The following is a 13,139-nucleotide window of genomic DNA, read 5'->3' as shown; positions in this document are numbered from 1 at the left end:
ATATATATATATATATATATATCAGAAAAATTATGTATATATCAGAAAAGTGTGCCCTCTTATTACTGACAGCCTCTTAGAGAGGCAGTGGCCTTTTTTGATAGGAGCCTGAGGTTCAAAGAGGCCCCGAGTGACCTTTACTAAGATCACACAGCTTGGAAGGGGCTGGCTGGTTTGTAATCTCAGATCTGTTTGACAAACAGTGACCCAGGTAAGGTCTGGGGTAACTTGGAGCACACTGACTTCATGTCATATATAGCTAGTAAAGTTGATTCTTTGTCTTCTGGAGCCAGAAAACTTACTGATCTCCCTCCCCGTCCCGGTCTCCCCTGGAGGGCCCAGAAGCCAGGGCCTTCGCACCGAGAGGTAGATCCAGGCACCTTTTTTTAGGTTTGATTTTTAGACAGGGCCTCGCTAAGTTGTCCAATTACCGGGGTTGGGCTCCAGCTCTCGGTCCCTCTGCCTCAGCGGTGCCGCCGTGCAGAGCCCTGGGTCTGTGTTGCATTCCAGTCTCTTAATAGCACATTTCCCTGAGGGAGGAAGGGATTCGTTGTTTGGGAAACGGCATCTATGACTCCCGGGCCCCACCTTGGACGTGGGATGGAGGTGCGTGCGGTTAGGTGCCCAAGAAATCCTACTTGCTGAGCACCAGGACAGCCGCCCCTCACTGAGTAACAGACCTGGCTTCTTTCCTCCACTAAACTCCCTCCCTGGCTTTGCTTCGGGCAATAAATACCAAAACCGAACACTGCTTCTTGAAGTTGTGTCTCGTGTTGTTCTATTTGGGTCCCAGCGGTCGAGATAAAATCATTTCTTTTGTGTAATGTATTTTTTTTTAAATGTACTTCAATCTTTACCTTGTTTTTAATAGCCATGGAAAAAAGTCTTAAAATATTTTAAAAGAGGAAGGGGTGGGGCAGGAGGGAGGTGAGAGGGATAAAATGTCCAACCATCAAAATTTAAGAACCAGAGCAAACATACCTGGTTGGAGGAGATGAAAGGGAATTTTTTTAAAAACGTAGTACTGCTTATCTACCTTTGAAAACATTTTAGCGTTCTAAATATATAAAGAATAACAGGACATTTCAAATTGTATTTAAGTATAGAAGTTTAACTTTCCTTTTTAAATTTATTCTTATGAGTCCATATTTGCAGTACATAACAATTACATTCGTTACGGGGGTAACATTCGCTATGGACGTCACACAGTTTAATTCTTTTCTTCATCCCCTTCCCTCCCTCCCTCTCCCCTTCTTTCACCTCTTGGTCCCCTTCCCATTTGCAAAAGATCCATCTCCCTAGCTGGACTTGGCGGCAATCGCAGCACTCGGGAGGCTGAGGCAGGAGGACAGCCGTGAGGTTGAGTTCGAGGCCAGCCTGGCTCCATAGTAAGTTCAAGGCCAGCCTAAACTACATAGTGACATCCTGTCTCCAAAAAAAAGAGAGATCTATTTCCTATTTTCTTTTCTTCCCCCTATGTTCTGTCTTTTATTTTGCTCTTTAACTTATTTATACTTTGAGTTTATCATATAAGAGAAACAATGTCATTTTTTTTCCTGTACCGGAAATCAAACCCAGGGCCTGGTGCTTTCCAGGCAGTTCTGTGCCAATGAGCTGCAACCTGGCCCACCATGTGATGTTTAACCTTGTGTGCCTGACTTATTCCACTTAACATTAGGGTCTTAATCTGCATCCGTTTTCCTATAAGTGACTTAAGTTTATCCTTCTTTATAGCAGAGCATTACTCCACTGTAAATACCACATCTTAGTTATCCAGTCTTCTATTGATGGACTTGTAGGTCACTCCCAAGACTTAGCTATTATGAGTTGTGCTGCTATAAAAACGAGTGTGCACGGATCACTGTACTATGGTATCTTTCACTCTTGCAGGGAGATACCAAGAAAAGGAATAGCTGGGTCAAATGGGATTGCCTTTCTCTTTTTTATCTTGAGACAGAATCTCACTATGTAGTTCAGACCAGCCTTGAACTTACTGTGTAGCTCAAGTGATCCCCCTGCCTCAGCCTCCCAAATGCTGGGATTACAGGTATGTATCAACTTGCCTGGCTTAAATGGGATTTCTATTTGTACTTTTTGAGGAATCTTCACACTGATTTCTATAGTGGTTGTTCTAGTTTACCCTCCCACCAACAGTAGAGAAGGGTTTTTTTCCCTGAAGCCTTACCAGCATCTGTTATGCAATTTCTTTGACAGCCATTCTCTCTGGAGTAAGATAAAATCTCAGTGTTGTTTTAATTTGCATTTGTCTAACAGCAAGAGGTGTTGAACATTTTTTCATGTATTTATTGGCCATTTGCACTTTTTCTGAGAAGTGTCTATTCATTTCAGATTCCCATTTTTTTTTTATTAGAATCTTCTTTTTATTCAGGAAAACCCCACCACCACACCAAAAAAAAAAAACAACAACAAAGTTTACCAACCACACACAGGAGGGGTATGGGTAGGCGAGGTATCTGTCCATCCAGCCCCAGCTCCCAGGCCATGTGGTTTCTGCAGCAATAAAGGATATGAGGCACTGGCTCCTGAAATAAAAATGGTGTATGCGAGCGTACACGTGCAAAAGCGGTTGGGAATGGTGGAAGGGAAGGGCCCCAGGCTGGGTGTGGTGGCACATGCCTGTAATCCCAGAATTGGGAGGCTGAGGCAGAAAGATGGCCAGGAGTGAAGGCCAACCTGAGCTACATATAGAGACCCTGCATCAAAAAACGCAAGAAAGAAAGAAGAAAGGAAGGAAGGAAGGATCTATGCATGGGCCATGTGGGGATCTAATAGCCAAGTCAGCTGGGGAGTTTAGCCAAGTACTGGAACCTGGCTAATACAGAACATGACTATTACGTGGTCACCTCCTGCTATCGGTTCCTGAAGGTAGGAACACAGCTACCAAATCACCCTCTCCCGCCTTTGTCCCAAAAGGGTGGTGGGTGTGGTGGCGCACACCTGCCACCCCAGCACTTGGGAGACTGAGGCGGGAGGATCGCCACAAATCGGAGGCCAGCCTGGGCTACATAGTGAGTTCAAGGCCAGCCTGGGCTACATAGTGAGTTCAAGGCCAGCCTGGGCTACATAGTGAGACCCTGCCTCAAAAGCAAAACAAAAGAAACAGAAAGGGGCTGCCGGGAAGATCTTCAGCAGATACTGCTATTTAACTTGTGTGGTACCATGGTAGGCCAGCATGACCCCGCAGGCATCGGCCTGCGCTGCCTGGGTCTGATCTCAGAACCACGGTGCGGTGCCGCTCCGTGTCAGGAATACACGTGGAGCCAGGCATCGAGACGGGTGCACAGGCAAACCTGGCCTGCCCAGCCCACTCCACGCCGGGCTGTGTGGTGTTCAGACCGCAAAGCTCCTGGGGCCCCGAGGGACAAAACCCCGGGAGGCTCCGCCGCGTCCAAGAATAAATGGCACAGTTCGGACACTGAACACACAAAGTGTGCACGGCTGCTGCAGTTTATAGCAGAGGGTTCACAGTCGACTTCCCGTTAGGTAGGAGCCTGCTCTGAACCGTGATCGACAGCACACCGTGGCACAGCAAAGCGCTGTCACTGCACAAGACAGTAATAGCCTTTTTTTTTTCCTCTCTCTGTCTCGCGCTCTCTCTCTCTTTTTAAATTTTCATTTATTTATTTATTTTTTGTAGTACAGGGGATTGAACCCAGGACCTTGGGACTGAGCTCCATCTCCGACTCTTTCTCTATTTTGAGACAGGTTCTCCTAAGTTCCTAGGTTGCCAGGCTGGTCACAAACTTGTGATCCTCCGGCAGGTGTGCTCCACGACACCCAGCTACATACACAGTTGTCGCTGGAGGATTATGTGCTTTACCTAATCATCCTGCTATAATTTTACAGGAACGGCAGTGCAGGAGGTTTGTTTACTCGGGCATTACCACAAACATGTGAGTAATGGCCGCAAATCAGTAGGTGTTAGAAATTGTTCAGCTCCTTTGTGCTCTCATGAGGACCACTGTTAAACATGTGCTCTGTTCTGACTGACAAGTCCTGGGTGGCACCTGACGGTCACTCACAAGCACTGATGGTGTGTCAGACCATTCCAGATCCTGGAAATAGAGCAGGACAAACCAGGCTGTATGCGGTGCACACCCCTGTGACTCCCAGCCCTCCAGAGGCAGGAGCAGGAAAATCACCAATCTGAGACCAGCCTGGGCAACATAGTGAGACCCTCTTTCAAAAAATTAAAAGCAGCCGGGAGTGGTGGCGCATGCCTGTAATCCCAGCACTCAGGAGGCTGAGGCAGGAGGATCGCTGTGAGTTTGAGACCAGCCTGGGCTACATAGTGAGTTCCAGGTCAGTCTCAGCTACATAGTAAGACCCTGTCTCAAAAAAACAGAAAAAAAAAAAAACCAAAAACTAAAAACATCAATCAACCAATGAAGTAACTGTGTCCAGAGTCTAGCCGATTCCCACCAGAAGATACAAGCTGGAGGAGGGGACGCAGTGAGTGAAACCGTAGTGGAGGTGACAGGACGCAAACAAATTTATTTAACAATATAAAGGCAAGGAAGTAGAGCTCCTGCTAGCGGGGAGTGGTTCCGAGCTGGATACCCAGGAGGGCTCTTTGTCTAGGTGTTTTCAAGGCATTTAGAAGGGAGCTTGGGCTGTGGTACCCTAGGGGAGAACACGCACTTCTCAGGGTCCGATCTATGCAGAGCCCACTACCCATGCTCCGGGGAGGCCTTGGACAGCTGCAGGACCCCTGGCAGGTGTATCTGGAATTTCTCTGGAGGGTGGTGGCTCAGCAGGCTCCATTTTGGGGCCACTGTCCTTGTTGTCCAACAGGATCCCAGCTCTAGCCCCAGGCTGTCATTTGTGGCCCTGTGGATGGAGCATTACGCTCAGTGAAATAAGCCAGGGGCAGAAAGACAAACACCACACATGCTCTTTTCTACTTGAAAGCTAACCAAAGTTGGTTTTATAGGAATAGAACAGGGATCACTAGAGGCTAGGAAGTGGGGAGGCAGTAAAAGGGGTCACATAATGCAGCAAACTACAGTTAGGAGGAACAACTCTCAGCTTCTACAGCTTCTAAAGCTATACACGCAGCGATTTAATGTATTGTATAAAGAACCAGACATGAGGAGTATGAAGTTTCCCAACCCAGAGTGATAAATGTGTACTGGTAAGGAAAAATTAATTACCCCGACTTGACCACTACATGCTGTGTGCTTACTGCATTCCTTAAACAGGTACCATTTAAACGAAGTAATCGAAGGCATCCGTGTTTGTCCTGGGTCCGATCATCACGACACCGTTCATTCCAAGAACAGTTCCTGAGTCCCCTTTGTGCCAGAGTGCATTTCACCCAGCAGTGAGAGCTGACACCATCCCTGCTTTACGGAGCTCATTTCCTGGTGAAGAAGCCATTGTCCTGCAGCCATTTCTTTTCTTTTCTTCTTTTTTTCTTTTTTGGTACTGGGGATCGAACTCAGGTCCTTGCACTCGCAAGGCAGGCGCCGGAACCACTGAGCTAAATCCCTGGCTCTAAATTCATATTTTTTTGGTACCAAGAATGAAACTCAGGAAGGACCTCATGCTGCAGCCAATTTTTTTATAGAGTCTTTCTATATTTCGGATCCTTCCTGTTGTTGTTTTTAAATGTATTTCTAATTTTTGTGTTGATTTCTAGAAGGTGAGAACATATCACATCAGGTTGCTCTGTCTTTTCTTTCTCTTTCTTTCTTTCTTTCTTTCTTTCTTTCTTTCTTTCTTTCTTTCTTTCTTTCTTTCTTTCTTTCTTTCTTTCTTTCTTTCTTTCTTTCTAGTATTTTTTGAGACAAGGTCTCATCATATAGCCTAGGCTGAGCTTGAACTCACTATGCAGCCCAGCCTGGCCTCAGACTCAGGGCAATCCTCCTGTCTCAGCCTCCCAATTGCTGGGATTACAGGCACACACCACCATGACCTGCTTCAAAACTTTATTCTTAACTGTACAACAGACTCCAAGACAATACTTCCTGCTAACTATAGGTGTCAAAAGATGTTACAGCAGGGAATCCAGATGTTCTAATAGGAATGGAATCTCGGGTCACCATCATTTTAGGCACAAGAAACAGTTTGTTTTTGCCAGATGTCTTAATTCCTCCGGTGGCGAGGCCCTCCCAGTGGCCTTCTTTCCTGCTCCTCCTTTTGCTTCTGTTTGAAGGCCTTACCTTCTTACGGTCTCCTTGGCCCACTTCCAGGGGCTCCTTCTTGAAACCTCCTAGGTTGACAGGGGACTGCAGACCCTCACTGGCCTGGGCGCCAGAGCCCCCAAGTCTGTTTTTGTTTGTCAGCATCTCTCTGGGGGTGCAGGGAATCATTGCTCTCCTTCTCTCAGTGTTGGTTTTTGGTGGCTCAGGCTCCCCCCAACCTGTCAGGTGGCCGCGGTGGTCCTCTGTGGTACATAGGGAGCATCTGGAGCTACACGGGCCACTGGCAGGGTCCTGCGCTGCGACCTGCAGGACGCTCCAGGTGTCTCAGAAGCCCAGTGCCTGGATGAGTCTGGCCGAGCGCCCACACGGCCGGCTTCCTGAAGGGAAACTTGGAAGTAATAGCTCCATCCATCTTTCCATGGAGAAGGGAAACAGTGACAGAAAGCATGGCCCCTTCTGATGTTCAGCCTCCTAACCCACCCCGGGGTGGGGACATCAGGGCCACTGTTTGGGAAACACATTTAGGACACACAGGACTTCAGTCTTCACCACTTCCTGGCCGCGTGGCCTTGAGCTACACCCTGCTGGCTCTCGGTTTCCTCATCCATAAATAAGTCATAATAATAGATCCTATCTGCTAGGGCGGGAGGGCGGGTGATGACCGAATGACATCATGCCTATAAAGGATTACACAGCCAGCTCTGCACAGTGCCAGCCATTATTATGGGAAGCAAAGGCAAAGGGTTCGGCCAGCCCCGGAGAGCTCCCAGTGTGGGTGGGAGACGGGAATCAACTGGCTGGGGCCGCAGCACCAGAGTGGGGCCTGCTGGGATGTGGGTGTGACTTTTTGTTCATTCATTCATAGCACTGGGGATTGAACACAGAGCCTTCCCATTGACCTACATCCCCAACACTTTTTTTATTTTTTATTTTGAGACTGAGTCTCATTAAATTGCCCAGGCTGAGCTGCAATCTGAGATCCTCCTGCTTCAGCCTCATACATTACCACACCCAGCTGTGAGTATGACTTGTGGGAGGAAGTGTGGAGGTCTAGCCTGGGAGTGCCACTGTCTGACAACCAGGAAGGACCCACTTCGAGATGTTTTGCAGCAGGCAGCTATGTGGATACAAGGCCCGGGGGGAGCCAAAGGGTTCAAACTAAAGTTATACGACCAGGCCCATGACGATGCCATTAGCAGCCAAGGATTATGTGGAGACAAAGACTTAAAAGACAAGCGATAATGCCCAGGAGGCGAGTTCAGAAGGGGTTTATTCCAGTGGAGGCAGTGTCTGTGGAGTCTCGGGAGGTGGCCACTTCCTGCCCTTCAATAACCTCTGAACGCAATGAAACTTTATCTCTTCACATCACTTGCAAGACTCACTTGAACAGTGAAAAATAAAAAATCTGATCCCAATTAAGTATAAATTAGCACTACCTAGTCTGGGGGTGTAGCTCAGTGACTGTGGGCCTGGTGTGCACAAGGCCCTGGCCCCAGTGTCCCAACATAAACAGAGGGGTCAGCAACAACAGAGCTTCTTCCTGAGGCCACCGACTCCCCACTGATGGCTCACGCAGGTCCCTGTGGGTACCCCAACTGCAGGACCCCTCCTTAAACCACCAGACAAGGCTGGAGAGGGAGCCAACACCCACCGAGAGCGTCTGCATACATGGTTCCCGTTTCATCCTAGTGACTGCTCTATGGGAAAGTCACTGTCCCCAAGATGGGACATCGGGGGCGTAGAGAGGCCCCAGGTGACAAAGCCAAAGCAGATCTAAGATAGGAGCCCAAGTCTGCTGCCTCCTAAACCCACATTTCCCTCGGGATACCTCGCTGGCCCTGGAGGTGACAAGGTGACAGGACGAGGAGTTTAGGACAGAGGTTTTCTATTTGGCAGGAATGTAATTACTCAAAGCCTCCACCCTGATTCTGTGCAAGGCACTATAACAGTCAAATAAAAGGGCCTCCTTATGCATTTTAAGGGGTTGATAAAAGAGGTGCTAGGGTATGGCTTAGGGGTAGAGCCCTTGCCTCATGCATAGGAGGCCCTGGGTTTCACCCCCAGAACAGGCTGGGGAAAAGGCTAGGAAAATGCACCGGAAATCACGGGAACCTCACCGGACAGGGAGGCTGTGTTCTTGGTTCTCCTTCTCACTGTGTGACCTTGATTAAATCCTTTCCTCTTCCAGCCTCCCTGCTCACAAAAGGGGCAGGATAGCTCAAGGGCAAATTTGTGACTTCAAAATCCAACAATGAGCTGTGCATGGTGGCACAGGCCTGTAATCCCAGTGTTCGGGGAGCCCAAAAGGAGGGTGGTAGGTTCCTGCCCAACCCAGGCAAGTGAATGACTTAGTGAATCCAGGCTGGAAATAAAGAAAGGCTGGGGATGTGGCTCAGTATAAAGTCCTTGGGTTCAAGCCCCAGTACCATCAAAAAAGGGAAAAGAATCTGATGATGATCGATGTTATCAGGCCAACTTTGGAAGTAGAACACACAAAATTTAAAATGTGAATACCCACTGATTTCTTGGAGTCTCTCCTAAAGATATTATGCATAAGTGCACAGCACATACACACAGGAAGTTCATGGCAACACTGTGATTCATAACGACCTCAACGCCTACCATCACAAGACTGGCTAAGTACATTACGATACACTTACACCTGGGAAAGCTAGGCAGCCAGCAAAAAGAATGAGGAAGACGTGTAAGTGCTAAAGAGGAAGTGTCACTTGGATCCACCGTGGAGTACACCAAGAAAGATTTGTCAAACCAATTACACATGGATGAGCCTACTGCTATTTTTAATTGTGCATAATAAAAGACTAAGAAGGAAGTAGATGGTGGGAAAATTTTCCCGTAAAAAAGACTTCATTTATATAATTAAAATTATTTTTATCTGTAAAATGATACATAAAGTAAGTCCACATGGATCTCATTTAAGTAGTTTGAGTCTAGAATGCTAACCACTGTGCCACAAAATCTTTTTTTTTTTGAGACAGGGTCCTATGATGCAGCCCAGGCTGGCCTTGAATTTGTGGTGATCCTCCTGCCTCAGCCTCCTGAGTGCTGGGGTTACTTTTTAAACTTCATTTTGGGGCTGGAGGCGTGGCTCACTAGTAGAACATTAATCACTGAATAAATGTCTGGATTGGGTGTTTTGTTTTGTTTTGGCTTTTTGAGACAGGGTCTCACTATGTAGTTGAGACTGACCTCGAACTCACTGTGTAGCCCAGGCTGGTCTTGGAACCCACAGCAATCCTCCTGCCTCAGCCTCCTGAGTGCTGGGATTACAGGCGCGTGCCACCGTGCCTGGTTTAAGTGTCTGGATTAATGAACAAGAATGAGCCACCCAGGGAAAAATGCTCAGAATCTAGACTTCTCGTGTAAAGCCGGTCACAAGGGGAGCACTCAGGATTTGAAGTTCATGTCCACATTCTATATGACATCTTGGAACCCTCATGCTCCTGGTTCCATGTATTTAATCCATTTATTTGTTTATCTATTTATTTACAGTGCTGAGGATTGAACCTAGGGCCTTTGAACGGAGTGCATTACACCCCAGCCCTTTTAAAAATTATTTTATTTTGAAACAGGGTCTAGCTAAGTCATCCAGCAGGGCTCAAACTTGCAATCTCACTCTCTCGTATTTGGGTTGGTCTGTGTGTGTTTCTTACCAATTTTTGTTCTTATCAGTACACACTTGCAGTACCTGATCACATTCACGGTGAACTTTTTGTGTGGTTTTGTTTTGAGATAGGATCTCACTATGTAGCCTCCTGCATCAGCCTCCCAGGTCTTCACACTCTTGATTTTACAGATAGGACTGAGAAACTCTCGCCCCAAATAATGGAGCTGACCAACAAGGAAAACTCACCAGCGAGGGCCATACACAAGTAAAAAGAACTCTTTGCTGTTGCTGGTGTAGGCTCAGATGAGGTTAACAGACCAATTTAAACATTCTCCTTCGCCTTCTGAGCAGTGAACAGGAAACACGGGTCACACAAAGCCTGATCTCCGGTTCTGCCATTGTAAGTCGGAGATTCTGGGCACACTTTTCTCAGGGGGACACGGCCTGGCGGTGAGCAGGTTTCAGCCGTGGCAGTGCGGGAAGCACCCCTTCACCTGAACTGTTTGCCTCTGAATGGAGAGAATCTTCCCCGGACAGGAAGCCCGCCTGGTACACCTTTTGCTTCTTTCCAAAAATTCTCACGGCACTTTGCAGAAACAAATAGATCTGGAATTAGAAAAATGCCGTCCGATTAAAAAATAAATAAACTTTACCCTGCGAAGTTGTTCCGTAGAAGAGGGTCAGGGCAGATCTGGGTTCTAAGGCCAGGCTTTCCTTTCTGCCCTCTGTGTGAATCTTTAAGGCACACTGTCTTTGGGTCTGCCCTTCCTGGGGATCAAGCCCACAGCCTCTCTCGCTAACACAGACTCCACCCCTGAGCCAAAGCCCAGCCCCCATCCTGCCCTCTGCAGCCTCAGTCTCCGCATCTGTGAATGGAGTAATAACAACAGGCTTGGGGTAGCCTGGCAAGGTGGTACAGACCCGTAGGTCCAGCGCATGGGAGACCGAGACAGGCAGGAGCATCATGAGTTCAAGGCCAACCTGGGCTACATAGCGAGTTCAAAGCCAGCCTGGATTACACGGTGAGACCCTATCTTCAAAACCCAAACCCGGCTGGGCATGGTGGTGCACACCTGTAATCCCAGCACTTGGGAGGCTGAGGCAGGAGGATCGCTGTGAGTTCAAGACCAGCCTGAGCTACACAGTGAGTTCCAGGGCAGTTTCAACTACATAGTGAGACCCTGTCTCAAAAAAAAACAACAACAACAATAAAAACAAAAACAAAAACCCAAACCCAAACCCAAGCCAAACAAAACAGGCCTGGGGTAATCTGAGGGTTCTGTCAGAACAGGTGTGGAGAACCAGCCTGGATGAACCCTTGGCTTGTGGTTGTTGCTAATCAGACCAAAGTGGAGACAGCCTCAGAGACCAGTCAGCACTTGTCATGGGCCAGAACAGTGTCGTGAGACGTTATAAGCATGGGACAGGACCCACTGCCCCCACGTCTGGCAAGCGCTCATCACCGGCCGAGCTGCACACCCACCGCTGGTGCAAATCTCAGCCTCTGCATCCCATTTTATTTAATTTATTCATTTTTGTTTGTTTGTTTGTTTTTGAGACAGGGTCTCACTATGTAGTTCAGACTGCTCTGGAACTCACTGTGTAGCCCAGGCTGGTCTGAAACTCACAGCGATCCTCCTGCCTCAGCCTCCTGAGTGCTGGGATTATAGGCGTGCGCCACCATGCCCAGCTGCATCCCATTTTAGAGAAGAGAGTCAGAGCAGTAAGGTGCCTGTGCACGACATCCCAGCTCAGAGGCAGTGCCAGGCCCCCTGGCTGGTCACCTCCTCAGGCTGCCTTCTGGCTCTTGGCTTCCTGGACTGTACTTTCAGTCCCAAGCCATCAAACCGCGGGCATCACCTTTGGCTGGCTTCGTTATTGTTCCCGAGCCTCTGTCACCATGGGTATAATTTTACATAAACTTGGCATTCCTTGAAATTTAAAAAAAATGAAAAAAAATATGTTCACTTCTTAAATGTCTTCTGAGGGAACAAAAGATTTCTATAAATGATTTTATGCTCCCCTCCTTACTGTGGAACTCAATAACCCTAAGTCACTGGATGTCCACAAGGAAGCTGGGCTGTTTGTTGGTTTATTTTCTCTTTGGAAACTCTTCTCCACACTAAACATCTCTCCTCCGAGAGAACTCCGGGGAGGAACAGCGATCAGATGCCGGGCTGTGAAGCGGATGAGCAGATCCCCCGGAGGGTGTCTCCTTTCCAGAGGCCTCCTGGAAGGCAAGGAGCCTTGCAACCTAACTCTCTTCTTACCTTAGGATTGTGTTAGGATTGTCTCAGGGCAGGAGAAAGACACAGGGATGCCTTCTGCTCTCAGACAAAAAATAATATATTTCAACCGGGGATGGTGGTGCACGCCCATAATCACAGCACTCAGGAGGCTGAGGCAGAAGGACCAGGAATTGAAGCCCAGGCAAGGCAACTTAGTGATGCTGGGAGACCCTGTCTCAAAGTAAAAATAAAATGGGCTGGGAATGTAGCTCAGTGCAAAGGCCCAAAGTTTAAGCCTCAATACAAAAAAACAAACAAAAAAAATCATAGAGGGAGAAATTATTTCTTTATTGTTTCTTCAGACAGGAGCTTACATGTAGTCCAGGCTGGCCTCAAATCTGTGATCCTCCTGCCTCAGCCTACAAACTGCTGGGATTACAGGTGTGCACCACCATGCCTGGTGCAGGAAGAAATGATTTGAAGCCAAGCACTGAAATGTACTTGACCCTATAGATGGCAATGAGGGCGGCTGAGGCTTCTCTTATCCAACCACTCGAGAGGCACTGCCGGCTCTGCTATATGATGCTGGTCAAGTCACTTAGTCTCTCTGTGCCTGCATTTCCCAGTCTGTAAACTGCGGGTGACAGCAGCGCCTCTGTCCACAGAATTTTGTGAAGATGAAGCAGGTTATGCTGGGGGACCAGGGTTTCCTGGGAGCCTCAGGGTCCAACACGGAAAGGCGACTCCGTCAGAGCAGATCCCCTTACTGGGAAGGGAGCCAAGGCGCACACACCTCCGGGATGAGCACCTGCGTGTTCTGAGGCTGTACCAGCTTTGGCTGTCGTTCGTGGCCAGCCCCGCCTCTTTCACCCCTCGGCCTTGTTGCTATGCCCTCCCTTCCTCACTGTCCCTGTGCAGGGCTTATAATGGGCCTTTTATTCCTACGAGGAGAATGACATCACGCCCCCAAAAGTCCCCACTACGTGTGTCTGATTCATTGTCCATACGGTGATGCACATCTATAATTTCAGCAGGAGGGAGGCTGAGGCAGGAGGATGGCAAGTTACAGACCAGCTTGAACTAATGAGATACCTGGTATCAAAAAAAAAAAAAAAA

The 13,139-nt window shown here is 48.1% G+C and overlaps 1 long non-coding RNA gene across 1 annotated transcript in view; it reads right to left on the bottom strand.

Moving 5' to 3' along the window:
* Positions 1-4,502: 4,502 nt before the first annotated feature.
* The window catches only part of LOC104858113, a 12,569-nt gene continuing 3,932 nt past the window's right edge, over positions 4,503-13,139 (bottom strand). The window contains exons 2-3 of the long non-coding RNA XR_779057.1: positions 10,042-10,401; positions 4,503-4,851 (exon numbers count right to left, since the gene is read on the bottom strand). This is a non-coding gene — a long non-coding RNA (uncharacterized LOC104858113). The remainder of the gene's footprint in view (positions 4,852-10,041; positions 10,402-13,139) is intronic.

This window comes from Fukomys damarensis, unplaced genomic scaffold (assembly GCF_012274545.1).
Source record: "Fukomys damarensis isolate Sample0158 unplaced genomic scaffold, DMR_v1.0_HiC HiC_scaffold_22, whole genome shotgun sequence".
In the NCBI taxonomy this organism is placed as follows: Eukaryota; Metazoa; Chordata; class Mammalia; order Rodentia; family Bathyergidae; genus Fukomys; species Fukomys damarensis.
This window is presented reverse-complemented; position numbering and strand designations above follow the sequence as displayed.